At 39.0% G+C, this 14671-nt stretch overlaps 1 protein-coding gene across 3 annotated transcripts in view; it reads left to right on the top strand.

Annotated features, from left to right (window-relative positions):
• The first annotated feature begins 11698 nt into the window (after positions 1-11698).
• The window catches only part of opn4xa (opsin 4xa), an 11320-nt gene continuing 8347 nt past the window's right edge, over positions 11699-14671 (top strand). The window contains exons 1-2 of one of the 3 annotated variants that reach the window (XM_014003719.1): positions 11699-11817; positions 13010-13119. The gene's annotated coding sequence lies outside the window, so the exon portion shown is untranslated. Of the gene's footprint in view, positions 11818-12855; positions 13120-14671 lie in introns of those variants that run through there. The other 2 variants (XM_014003721.1, XM_014003718.1) reach the window with 2 other exon arrangements.

The following is a 14671-nucleotide window of genomic DNA, read 5'->3' as shown; positions in this document are numbered from 1 at the left end:
GGCCACTAATAGCCCTCAGATTGCTAAGAAGAAGGAGGGGGTTTGTCCTCAGGATCTTGAAATTTCAGTCAAGCTAGTGTTAAGAGCTCTACATGAATTTGTCGTCTATTTTTGAACCCTGTGTACCCCCATTTAGTGGTGGGTTGCCATCATTTTGTGGGCAAAATAATCAACATGCATTATGGGAGATGTAGTTTGTGGTCATTGCTGGCTTTAGCACACATTTATTTTAAGACAATACATTTCTGAAGCTCTCGTGGGCCACATAAAATGCCATTGTGGACCACATTTGGCACGTGGGCCTTGAGTTTGACATGTGTTATAGGTACATCCAGTTTGGTGGCCGTGTTTAGCCCCCTTTTTAAATATTACTACCCAACAAACACACGAGGCACTAAAGTGACAGAGAGAAAGAAAAAGGTCTACTCTCCCTCAGCTGCATTGCATTATGAAAACAGGTCATATTTAAAGAATTCATTGCTTTTGGTTCTGTTTATCACCCTCATGAAATGGGCAGCTGTGGTGCAGTGGTAGGGCAGTTAGGTCTGGAAAGTCACAGGTTCAATTCCCAGCCCTCCTCAAATGCTGCAGTTTCCTTATAAAGACACCTGTTTCCTAACTCCACTTGGGTGTACCACAAATGCATGATGGGTCAAACACAGTGAGCACATTTCAAACTACCACAATGACGACAATAGTACTAAAATGTCTCTTGAGTTGAATATAAAACAATATAATTAAATGATAAGACACACTTTCTGTCAACTTTACTGTAAATACTAGAAATTATTTGCAACAATTCATCATCACAAAGAGTATGCAAAAGTACCTTCATCGGGATGCTTGTGTTGTTTTTGGGCAAGCAGCACGTTGCTCCTTTTCTTCTGTTTCTTCTCCAGTGTCGTTAATACCACCAGCTCCCAGGAGACTTCAAATATTTCCTACTAAATGTATGCCACACACATATTTCGTCTCTGAGAATGATCAGTTTTTAAGATGTTCTGAATTTATTTTTACATTACTGCTGGAAATGGTGAAGAATTACAATAGGAATTCATGAGAATTGATTCAAACAGACAGAGCGTGTCACCACAAAGTCAGGATGGTTGATATTAAAATTCAAATAATGTTTCTCGTGTTTACTGCCAACAAATTTCACATAGCCTACTCTGAGCAAAACTAGCATACCGACTAGCTTTAACAGTCATTACAAAAAGTGGATGCAAGTAAATGAAGTACACTTATGGTACAAAATGCTTTTATTTTGTGCTCAATGTGTCTACCTCATGCACGGTTCATTCCGTATTATGCATGCGGTTTGCAGACGTGCCAGTTGTCTGCCTGAGAAAGCTCAGCTGTCATCCAGCTCAGAGCCTCGGATCAGCCCTGGCGCAGAGACAGAGAGCAGGTAGTCAGCACAGATACGAAAAGGATTCGTATAGCTTTCATCTGATCCATTAGGACATGCTACTGCGCAGATCTGGCCCGCTGCCCAAAGAGCCAGCTATTGTACCGCATGTATCTGCATCCATTCCAGCCACAGCCCAAACATTTTGGGAGTGTTTGTCGGCATTATTCGTGCTTCGACGGCATGTGCGCAAAAATATGTGCTAGCACGAGGGAGTGTGTGACTGTATGCGCGACAGTGTGTAAATAAGACCACTGGGTACTATCAAAGTGCAAGCAGGACTATGACACGGTTATAAATAGAAGAGAGGAAGTAAGCAAGGGTAAATCTCTGATACTAAATGAGTAAAGGGGGGAGCCATTTAATACCCCACATGTCTATTTTGACCAATTTCATCATAGATATTCCTCCAAGATGCTCCATATACATCATGAAGGGGAGTTTTTGTTTTTGTACAACAACACAGTCAGGTAGAAAAGTGGGTACAGTCTCYCCCTCAAGGTGAACTCTACCTGTAGGTGTTTACTGGAGACAATATAGCTGCTATAGCTGCATGACGTGTGAGCAGATCATCAGTCCTGCTTTCTAATGAGAAGTCTTCTTCCCATTAAAAAAGATAAATAAATAAAAAATCCACTGAGCCCAACAGTAAGCAGTTACAGTTGTTGATGTGTGTTCGTTTATATCCCCGCCTGCTACAAATTTCTCACCCCTGATTAAGTTTTTCCTCCGAGAAGAAAAGCTGGCCAGATGAAAAACATAAACGAACTCTCTAAGATCCACTTCTTGGCTACCGCCCAAACTATGAAACCCCACAGGAGAGTTACGCTCAGCTGTCTGTCTGAGCACAACCGAGTTGCTCAACCCTTCTATCATCCTTCACTACCAGCAGCCTGTGATCCCGACCGCTGAGACCTATACCTGACTTTGAACCCTGACTTTGGGCAGCTGTCGGTGGCGCCCATTTTTGATGATAGGGAGGGGAGACGTGGGGTACCGAGTTGGCCACGCCGAAGTGGCACGATGTTCGACTCTATGCTGGCTTTACGGTTTTTAGCATTCAAAGAGAATCCGCCTGGGCCTCCTCCTTCTACGTTACTAAATAAACAGGACGGGCTAAGTCCTGATCACAAGCAGTGCACAAAGATGAAAAGCTCTCCTGGGAAGGGTTACTACTGCACCGCTTGTTGTCCATTTATTTAATGGATCCATTTACAGAACTGGGCTGTTTTGTTTAGAAACCTCAAGCTGTCTTGCCCGCTCGCTTTAAGCGCTCGACCACATGAAGCTGCATGAAGCTGGCTCGTGGCTTTCACAGGACCCGCAGGGCCCGGCTGAAACGTAACAAGGTCACAATAATCAGAGAAGGAAGTGTCGAGGACGTCTTCGGGAAGGAGCGGTATAGGGTCTGAGAGTGGCAGCAGAGCGGGTCAGATCCAGTTTCTGTTCTGCTCCCCTGTTCTAATCCAGCCTGGTATGTGTTGAGATCAGAGCAGGTCCCTTTCACTGCAGCCATCCGGTGGCTCTGAACTGGAACTTGCCAAGTCTGTAGTTCTTCTGCCGCACATTCAGTGTGAAAAGCGCCAGAGGTCAGGCCGGCGCAATCCCGCTCTGGAAACAAAGTTTGTCAAAAAGAAGCTTGAAGTGAAGCAGAAAGTCTCACGGGCCATTTCAGGTTCTGACCTGAGTGGACACGGCATTCTACAGCTGTGTGTTTCTCTTGATGTATTTTTTTCATAAACACTGTACCACTTGTACACACTTGTACACAAGAGCCAGTGTGAGTGCAGACTCAGTGTAACACACACACACACACGCACACACACTGAGGCACAAACACACACGTATCATGCTCCCTGTCAGTAATACCCACCAGGATATTATGTCTCTCTCAGCAGAGCGGACAGTTGATCACAGCAACTCGACCACACGGTTTCTTTGATGTAAATCACGTAGTGCAGTCACCTTGAAAAGGCTCTAAATCACACGTTAAAATCAACTTTTACACAACAAAAGCACAATCAGACCTAAAACAAACAAACAAATTAAAACAAAAACAGATGCGTTACATCATCAAAGCCAAAACAGCTAAAAATAATAATAAAAGTTTAAACTGCGGCACACTTGAGATATTTTTTAAAGATTTTTCATACACACTCTTAATCGTGTTGCAATAGAGAAATAGTTTATTTTTCTGTGCAAAGATCTTTAATCACCTCAAATTTCTTTATAATTTAAATGGATTCAATCTTTCATCTATTTTTATTTTAACGACCTTTGAGTTTTTCAGGCTCTTTGAAGGTCATCTCTCCATCTTTGACATTTAGTTAAAGCTTGCTGTTTTACACATAATGCATAATAATTTATATACTTTTTCTGCTTTTTTTCGTTTCATTTATGACATGTTTTCTATTGTATATAAATTGTCTTTTGTTTGTTTTACAGAGTATATATTATTTAGCATGAATCGTGCACTTCTCTTCCTCATGTTGGTTTTAAAAAAATGTATTTTCCCAGGATAAACATCATTTGCTTAGTTTGGATTTATTCTGAGTAGGTTTAGGATTTGAATATTATGAAAATGCTGTAAAATTGGTTGTTAAATTCCTCCTTAAAACAATAGTGTTTTTTAAATTTAGTGCAGAATTTAATCAGTATTTTTGCACATAAAAAAATATGATTTTAACCGGAGCACTGAACTTTAAAACATCAAAGAAAAATAATAAAATAAGACTAAATACTTTCTTAATTTTTAAAATGGGAAGAGGTAAAACATACCACGCCTGGGAATTATAATTCACAACAAAACAGTTTATTATAGCGTGTCATTTATTTTCTGCTGCTAACACTTCATATTGGTAAACACAGACCTAAAAACACATTTAGTTATTGTTGGCAATATAAAAAGGTGAGTGAACTGAAGCAGCTGCCTTGAACTTTGTCTCACTGTAGCTACAACAAACACAACAGATCTAAAAAAAAAAAAAAAGAAAAACAGCTGGATATACCTTTAATCTAATCAGTTCACATGATAATAGAGGTGGTGGGAAATAAACTCTACATGCGAATTTGGTTCCAAGGTCAAATCAGATATTGACAGCTACTGTTTTTACGAAGGGATCCTGGAATCATCTAGAACACTGAAAATCACAATGACTTTCATCAAAATGTGCATATTTGTACTTAAAATGAGAAAGCATATTATTGGAGATCAAATTAATTAAATTCAAATTTTTGCACTTTTTTTTTACATAATTAGACATCCTTATGGATCCAAAATGACTACAGTGTGTGAAATGTTGATTTTTAAAAAAGAAAAATCATGGAAGAATCACGTTACCGTCATCACCAACAGATGAAAGTCAGGTTTAGTTGGTTTCTTCAAGGCTGAGAAAGGTTGTTGACCTCTAAGGTCAGTGAATCATGTTGGCCTCCTCTCCTCTCATTAGTTCAGCTCTGCTGATAGCAAAAGGAGCTGCAAACATGCAAACATGGGTTTGGGTTCATAGGTCAAAGTTCAGAAATCAGATGGATGAATAACTGTGACATACATGTTTCTCTCTTTTACAAGAGAAAAAAAAGTCCAGTGCTAAAACATTACATTTGTAAAACCAGTTAAATATCACTAAAAAGTAACAATTTGTTGAAATGTCCCCTCCTCAGGGTTCAGACAAGAGATCCGTGTTGTTGGAAGTTCCTGAGACAACACGACAGCGTGTTAACTTTATCATGACTGTAAATAGATAATCAGGCTTCGTATCACGCATCGCTGCCAATCAGAGACACTTTATGAGTTTAAGCTTCAAGCACTCCAGCTGTCTGTTTGACCTGTGACGGGTAACTCGCTGTAGGTTAGGATGCTGCGTCGGTTCGTGTTACTTGCTTTTGGCATGTGTACGTTTAAGAGTAGGAGCAACACTGCTGACACAGTGAGACAGCTGAGAACACAACCTTGTGAATGAATGAGGCAGAAACATAAAACAATATACTCGTTCGCGCTCAACAGTTGTGAAACAAAGACAAATAGAAGGCAGGTTCGTCTATAAGGTCCTAGAGTCAGTTCTGCAACGTTGCAGGTTGTTAAATGTTTAAAAAGTAAGGACGTTTAGGGAAAGGAAAAGGTTGTAAAATGCAAAAAAAAAATGCTATAAAATTTGGGGTTGTAGTCTTGTATAAGTCAGTTATAGAGTCAATTATCCAGCTCTGAGTGAGAAGAACACATTCTTTTAGAGCTGCTTTCTGCTTTAAAAACACTGTTTCATCGCAGGTGCAAAGGGCAAAGATTTGGACAGAGATCACGTTTCCAATATGTTTCCCTGAAGAACAGAAGAACTTTGCTACCTGTCGCATGTAAAACAGAGAGGTGTCAAAACTGAAACACGACCGGCATAGATGTGACAAAAGGAGAAACTGCTGTGAGGGATCAGTTAGAAGAAAAGAAGATCCCAGCCAACACACACACACACACACACACTGNCACACACACACACACACACACACACACACACACACACACACACACACACACACACACACACACACACACACGCAGCAGATGGGAGCTTTATCGTTGTGGCCGCAGGGGGAAGAGGAGAAGACAGACCACAAGAAAGGTTGGAGACATGGCTGGACAGTGACACATGTCCCTCTGTGGAGGGGGATTTTTACTCACCTAGCCTTTGGAGTGTCATCATGTTACCGGCCGTGTCATGAGCCTCCACCCTGTCCGCCCGTGCCGCATTGTTCCGGGGCTGCATGCGGACAGCAGAATAAAAGAGAATGGATAGTGGAAAAGAGAATAGGCTTGGCAGTGCGAGTGAGACACATTTTAGTCTATTGTTGCTGCTGTAATTTTTTTTAGCACGGCCAAAGTGAGGGATGAATCTGATCAAAGAGGTGTATTGCTTTGTTGGGTTTTGAGTCAGAAATATACTTATGGTGGTGAGGCTGAGGTGATGTGTGAATGGTATAAAGTGTCCTTAACGCAACATCACCTTAAGTAGGACAGCTTAGTGGACATTACACCTGAGGTATACTTTTAATAGCACCTGCTGTTTATCACCTGATTTTTTTTACCTTGACTGTTCTGAAGGAGTCCCACAAGGCTCTGTTCTTAGTCTAGTTTTGTTTACATTTTAGATGTTTTTTCCTTTATCTATTTAACCAGGTAAATCCCATTGAGATCACAGATCTCTTTTGCAAAGGAGGCCTGCGGCCCACACAAATATGAGAACATGCAGACTCCACACAGAAAGACCCCACGTCCAAACCAAGGTTATAATAGTTTTGGATTTTTCATTATAGTTTATTTTTATTTCGTTTTCACTTTTTTCTATTAATTCAGTTACAGTGGATTTGCTAGTTTTTATTTGTAATTACATTTTTAATGTTTAGCTTTAGTTTAGTTTAGTTTTTATTAGTTCTAGTATTAGATTTTTATAGTTTGAACAATCATATTTGCCAATGCATCCTCAAGTTTGTGATGTATGCGAGTTAACTAACCAACAGCTTTTTGGTCACTAGTTAAAGCAGTCCATTATGGCGACACCTTCCTGAAATAATTGTGTAACTCAATTTTGCCCACTAAAAACTTGGGCGATTATTTAAAGACAATGACAATAGTTGTCTCCAACCCGTTGCTACCCGTACTGTTTTTCACAGGAGCTACTAAGAGATGCTAGCGTGCCAAGATAGTCATAGTTAGCCATCTTGTGTGAGCTTGATTCATGCAGTTTTTTCCTTCCATTTTATCACCTGCTTTTACTACAACACACTTGCTTTTATTTTTCTCACAGTCATATTCAAAGAAATCCCAAAGTGGATGTTGTTGCTTTCTCCCAACTATTGTTGTCATCATTTAGCAGATGATGCTGAGCAGCAGCAGACTGTAAACAAGTGTTACTGCCCACAGCTAATGTGAAACAACTCTATTAAAAAAAAGATCCACATGGCTCAAAATAAATTGACGAACACTAAAACTCAGGATATTCTATCTGTAATTTCAGTTAGTTTTAGTTAGTTTTGCAAAAAAGATTATACAGTTTCAGTTAGTTATTGTCTTTTCAATTTATTACAGTTTTTATTTATTTTAGTTAACTAAAATGTTTTTTTTCAATTTCAGTTTTCGTTATTTAGTTAGTTTTATTTAACTATAATAACTCTGGTCCAAACCGGGAATCAAACCCATGACCGGCATCAGTGCTAACCACTGAGTTGTCATGCTGCCATTGATTATTGACCTACCAATGTATGCAGATGACACAATTATCTATACTCGGGCAAAATATGTTCATGAAGCATCAGTAACTCCTACATTTGCAATAACACAGTTGCAGAAATCCTAACTTAAAAATGAAAAAATATATATATATGTATTTGTATGACATGTTACCATCTGTTACAGTTAAAATGAGAATTTTACATGAGGAAAAAAAAGTGTAGACATGCTGTTCAGAGCTCAGTCATAACACACCCGGGATGATTCCAAAGCCCAAAATAAGCAAAGGCTAATGCCGGTTTCACCATTTTCATTCCTCTCTACACAGGTCTAAGACAGGCCCTCACTTGTACTGTTGAAAATTCTCATCCTCAGATTTAAACAGATCAAACAACAAAAAAGGTAAAACGCGAGACAGCTGATCATAACACACCACAAGATAAATAAAACTAACAGAAACTGCAACAGATGAAATCTACAAAGGACCAGCACATGTTTCAGTTTTGAATCAGGTTGTGCTCTGAGATATTTGTAACTTCAACTCTGGAACAAACAAAAATATTATAGTCTTGCAAACATGAAGCACTTGGGGCTCAAGTTTGTAACACAGCTTCAAAATTTTCCATGTAAATACTTTTGTAGTGGAGCCATTTTCCACACGTATACCTGCAGGTGTTTCTACGTGAATACACAGAGGAGGAGACAGGGGAGAAGTGACTCTGTTGGAGGTGCTGTGAGATCAAGAACAGTTTAACGGCAGGTAGTAAAGCTAAGCTTTCAGGGGCGAGAGGTTATAGGCACTGGAGTGATCACACGTGTGTCAGAACAGTATTCACAACTGCAGAGGCCCACCTCAGACCACCTGCAAGTGCTGCTTCACTCCCATACTGCACAAGCAGGAAGTTGTGTTTCTCAGGACCCACTAGGTGGGAGTAAAATCCCACGAACATCATCTTCTTAACCTGACATACTCAACTGACAGGCTTGATTGTCTCTAATCAAAACAGGAATGCAGACAATGATAAAATGTTGAGCTGGATAAAACTTCAGCTACAGACAGAAACGTGTCTTTATCTCCTAAAATGAACCTCTGTGCCCAGCCGTTCAGGCCGTTACGAAGGTCACCTAAAGAGTGTGTGCCTAATGTTATCGGAATGCATGCTGGCTTCAGCCAATGAGACATACTTACTGAACTTGTAACTCAAATATTTAAAACTCCATATGCAACATGAGAGCATCATCCATCCCATTGCAATGCTATGAATATCTTTTGATCTATAACCAGGGATCATACACAATTATGCTCCTCCAAGTGTGCCACTTCCAAGTTCAGAGAAAATCTATGCTTTGAATTAAAAAAAAAAAGCTGCAGGCAAATGGGAGACAGATGACATCTGTCTTTATTTTTTTATTCCAGTAAAGACAAAACAGCTCAGATCAGATGTATGTTTCACTTATGTTCGGTTTAAATTTGACACGTGTTACACTACTATGAGTTATACATTTGAAAGAATATTTTATCACTAAAAATTGTACTGGAAACATCATGCACATAAAAAACAAAAATATTAATACTTCATCTACCTGTCTGTCTTATTGTCATATTTTTTCTCTATCAACCTCATCACAGTTTGTGTCTGTGTTCATTGCTCTGATTAAATCTTTATCTTTTGCAATGATAGTTAACCAAAAGTACTTTATTTATTTATTTATTTATTTATTTATTTATTTATTTATTTATTTATTTATTTAGCTGTGAATACCACGGAACTTTATTATTCTGTCCTTTTTTGCAAAGAAAACTCAAAAAAGTCAAATGTCTCCCTCTAGTGGTTACAAGTAAGCATCACAGGACCACGGTGTTTCATGACACAGTAGTGCTTCTCTTTATTTTTGTAAAATGTTATTATTAGTACTAACTTACACAAACAAAAATGTGAATTAATTAATTATTCTGTTCTCACTAAAATGAACAATGAAAATGCTAGAGATATTTCTGTGCACTTTGTTTAAATTTATTTTCTAATAAGCAGCAATTAATTAAAAGAAAATGTATTGATTTGTTTCAGAGTACCCTGCTTCTTAGCACATTTGTTGAACTTTAGAGGCCATTTTTAAATATAAATTTGACATTATGCTTTGTTTGACACTTGGCACTCCATACTTATTGACATCCTGCTATTTTTAGTTTTGTTCCTTCATTTTCCAGTGTTTTTACTCCGCTCTTGCCATCACTTTTTATTGTCCACTTTCTCCTGCAACACACATTTTTATTCCCACATTAAGAGCTGAATGAAGCAACATATTTGATCATATTTTTCTATTGTGTAGCGATAACTTTGGTGGGGTAAATATTGAAATACCTGAACCTTGTTTACCAGATACACTATAAATGTTGGACAAACTCTCCCATGGCCCTGAAAAATAACCACTTTGTCTCCAGGTACAGAATGTGTGGGGACAAGGTGACTGGTGAGAGATGGATGGTCCACTTTGTTATTTTTGAGTAGTGACTCCTGCTGCTGTACATTTTATGAACCAAAGTGGAAAGATACTGCATTAAACAACATCACAGGAGGGACAAATGCAAAACAGGAAGCAGTTAGCTGTGCCGGCTCATAAACCAGCCAAAGGCTGACTTGTAGATGTGTGAGGTGCAGGAAGCTTTACAGTCTGATGTGCTGTCATCACCTCTCCCAGCTCTGCCTCACACCTTGTCTGAGTTTGATGAGGTACGAGTCTTTAGCAGATGCGTTGAATTAAAGTGACCAGAGTTTAACACACGTTATTCAAGTGCTTCCAGTTCTAGTTATGGATGCTGTCAGTTTGTACAGTATGAACGACTTGCATATTAAAAACAAACATAAACACAAGGTGGTTTCTAATGAGCTGCAGTATAAAAGCCACTGTGACAGCAGTAGCTTTTGTTCTTAAACGTTTTTTAATAAAGCTGTCTCGACTGCTGATCATTAGAAGAGACTAATAATATTTTCGCTCTCCATCGATACAAGCTAGGACCAAATCTGTAGTAATCCACACAGACATGTCTGCAGAAGCTCTTTAAAATAAATGAGGGGTTGATCCTCTGTGCCATTAGTTGATAGATTCACCAAGCGATGGTTGCAAAACCTACATCTCCAAAAACCCAGAGGGTGGAGTAAAGTGTGTGAATACGCTCTCTAACAGGAGCTGGAATGAGAATATTTGATTTGACATGTTGAGCGTTCTGGTGTTCTGTGGTATATTTTAAGCACGTCACAGATCCTCCATTAGGGCTTTTGGAGATGAAATCAACTTGTTGAAAGGCCACATTTGAGCCTCTTTAAATGGGAAAAGAGATTATTAGAATCTTTTAAAGTGGGTCTGTGGAAATGTTTTGTAACATTTACAGATCTGTCAGTTTTGCAGTTATTCCAGCAGAAATATGATTTTGTCTACAACAGGTAGCAACTGTTCATACACATTTCACGGAAATCTATTTTATAAATCCCAAATTTAGTTTTAAGTGCTTGTAGTATTGCAACCTGTTTCATTTGTGTTTAAACACTAAGTTTGCTCTCTCACTTTTTTTCGACATACGTAATTACCTTCAAATTCACACCTCTTGGTAGGCGCTAACAAAGACTGAGCAGCTGGAGTAAGGTCATGTTTGTTCAAACTGAAGTGGATGTGTTTCCCCTAAACTGTACTGGATTCACTTTGAGAACGTTATAACCTTCTACAAGATATGCAAACATTTCTGAAAGCTGTCTTTGTCCCAGCTCAATGCAGACAACAGTCAAGCATTGTACACACGATAGTAAAAACCCCTTCTAATGGATCAGCTGGTCGTCACAACTGTATCCTTTGACTCAGTGAGGTTAAAGCTAAAAGCACAAAAACAAAACAGAAAAACAATCCCCCCCCCCAGATAGGATTAGTTTTGCAGGCTTACTGGTTGAAACCAGTGATGGGTCTGTTTCCCTTGGAAGTGAAGTGACCCAGAATCGTAAAGCCTTATCCTCCTCCCGCTAGATGGTATCGACAATGAACCTTCTCCCTAAAGATTCAACGCAGAAAAGAGGAACATTTGAGGAGGAGAGGAGGTGCTACATCTGCCCGCTTGCTTGTGCATGACATGACAGACACCGGTCGGCTTTTATCTCAGAGCTTTTCTCAGAAATCTCCTCGCACAAGGATGAGCAGCGAACAAGTAGGAGACTTTGTAAAAAGGTTTGGTGTGTTTGTAAAAAAAAAAAAAAAAACACTACAAGACTTCTGCCTGCAATTCTCAAAGCACTCTGTGATATTAGGACAGCTGTGTCGCACATCCTGTGTGCACAGCTGCTCAAATAATGTGCTACTTTAAAGAAAGGTATTGATAGCATTTGTTCAACCCACGTTTTTAAAAACGGAACCAGAATTCTTCGAAGGAGTGCGTTTTGCCCATCACTTTGTGTGCCAGAGTTTTCAAACAAAGATCTTTTGTGTTCTGTTTGCACTCACATCACCGGATGGAAATGACTCTCAGTTACTACCACACAGAATGTTTGTTCAGTATCTGCAACACAGACTGAGAGTTTCATTAAAATGTGTCTGTGACGTGCCTATCCTTCAAATACAAAAAGTCAAAGCAAACGTCTTCATATTTAGGAAAATTGGCATAAAACACATGATTTAACCCATTTTGTCACATAACTGGCATATTTTCCTTTGAATTTGGCTCAGCTAAAATGAAACAGGAAGTGACATCAAAGGGGAACTCTTTAAGAAAGAAAATTCTCTGTTCTGTTTATGAAAACAACATTGTTGAACTCTGACTTATCTTCATCTCTCTCCCCTATAAGGACTGAAATTATCTAAAGAAACATCAGAAGATTCCCAGCTGTCTGTGTTGCTAGCTGTTGTAGCAAAGCTCTGTTTTCATGCAGACGTTCCCCTTTGACATCACTTCCTGTTACTTCACATGCAAATATCTCAACAACTGTTCATCTCACTGTTGTGAAATTGCTTTTCACACCAGTTATCCATGTTATCTTTCCAAAAGTGCATTCATATTTATCACAAAAATTTGATGTCACAGGCACTTTAAAATGTGCCCCAATGGTTCAGGAAACACAGCTTCAGTTACATGATCGCCCACCTATCATGGTGGTGGGATGTTCTTCATGTTCACGGTTTTACCTGCTTCTCCACAGACGCAGATGCATCCTCACACATGCCACACACTCAGGATGGATCAGCTCATTGTGAGAGACGTGTATGATGAGTTATCAGGGGGATGGGCCAGAGAGCTCCCTTTCAGTCTGTGTTCTTGTCCTCCATTTAGCACTGGCAGCAGCATCAGCTTATTGTTATTATTATTTTTTTATTTGTGGCACATGAAGCTCCATTTTACATTTCAGGAATTTAAAAATCTGGGATTAAGATTTGTGCTGTTGGACTTTTCACCTGCTGTGCAGCTTTGCATCCGTCGCCCTCCTTTTCCACCTGCACAGAACAAGACATTTGTGAGGTACAGTAATACTTTTTTTAAAGAACTCAGTGTGGCTGAGGGAACTACTTCTTTATTTTTCCTCTTGCAGGCAGATTATAAAAGGTTTTAGAGTGGTCACATTCAAAACCAGTTGTTGCAAACTTAAAGAAAACACTTTAAAACTCAGTTTTGTATTAACATTTCAAAAATCCCAACCAGTAAACCCTGCTGCAAACAGAACTGTGAATCTCAGTGGTGTATTAGTACACATAATGTATCACATGCAAATGCATTTAATTATTTGTACTTTTAGCAGGTGACCCCAGTTGAAAACTGTAATCAAAACTCTTCTATGAATGAAAAATAAAAAAGGTTTTAGTGTGTATTAGTGTTGCACACAAATTAAAACGAGCAGAATTTCTTAGCATGTGACACGCTCTTCAGTCCCATTAATCTAATTGCAGAAGATACAATAAGCACCTAAGTACACAAATGTTTACAAAAGATTGCAGATAAGGTTTGTCCATATTGGGGTCACACGTGGTGTGCGTGGAGCCGTGAGGACGTGCGAGGAGCCCCAGAGCTGCTTTGATTCACAAATGTTCACTGAGCACAGCACTCTGCAGCTCATCCTGCACTGCAATACATCTGTCTTTACTTAGCAATCTTCATTTTTATATAATAGCTAAAATTACAGATATAAACATTTACAAACAAGCTTAAATGGATTAATTATACATGCAACAAAATGTAATTATATTTATATTTTTAGAACCTCTATCTCCCTCAAAAAATGAAGAGGCATCACTCAGTTGTGTGTCAGTGAGAAGCAGCAGTGTCTTTGTAGAGAAATACGATGAATAATGTGATACTTTGCAGCTCTGCTTTGTAGCAAATTATTGTTTCACAAACCTCAATAACTCTGATGAGAAGCAGACAGGAAGTGTGTTCACATGGGTTAAAACAGGTACTTTTCATCACATTAACATATTCATCTTCATTAATCCCTGTCAAGTGTTTCTTCTCATTACCATACATTTATTGACTTTAATAATAGAGCTGAGATGTTATTTGTACCACACTAAAAGGAAGTTTTACATAAAAAGAAAGACTCCCATTTAAGCTCAATAATATTGAGTGAGGGTCTCCTCTCTGACCAGCTCCACGGCTCTTTAACCCCGTATGGTGATTAATATTGAGCCACACAGTTTTACAGTCCACAAGCTTTATTGATTGATATTAAAGTGTTCTGACTGCCTTTGATTATATAAGATGTAACACTTGTATTTAATTACTCCCACATTCAAACACAGGCATGAGCACATATACACACACAGGCGTAAAAAATGAGATATATTCAAGCTAGAATGCCATGTCAGAGTACATTTTTTGGTGGGGGGGAAGCATTTAAATCAATAAAAAAAATATATATTTTGAATTACGAAGGAATTTTTAACTGGGCGGCACGGTGGCTCAGTTGGTAGAGCTGATGCCTCTCAGCAAGAAGGTCACCAGTTCAAATCCCGGTCTGGGGACCTTTCTGGGTAGAGTTTGTGTGTTCTCTCTGTGCATGCGTGGGTTCTCTCCGGGT

This window comes from Austrofundulus limnaeus, unplaced genomic scaffold (assembly GCF_001266775.1).
Source record: "Austrofundulus limnaeus strain Quisiro unplaced genomic scaffold, Austrofundulus_limnaeus-1.0 Scaffold20, whole genome shotgun sequence".
Classification (NCBI taxonomy): Eukaryota; Metazoa; Chordata; class Actinopteri; order Cyprinodontiformes; family Rivulidae; genus Austrofundulus; species Austrofundulus limnaeus.
The sequence above is the reverse complement of the archived record's forward strand: the minus strand, read 5'-3'. Positions and strand labels throughout refer to the sequence as shown.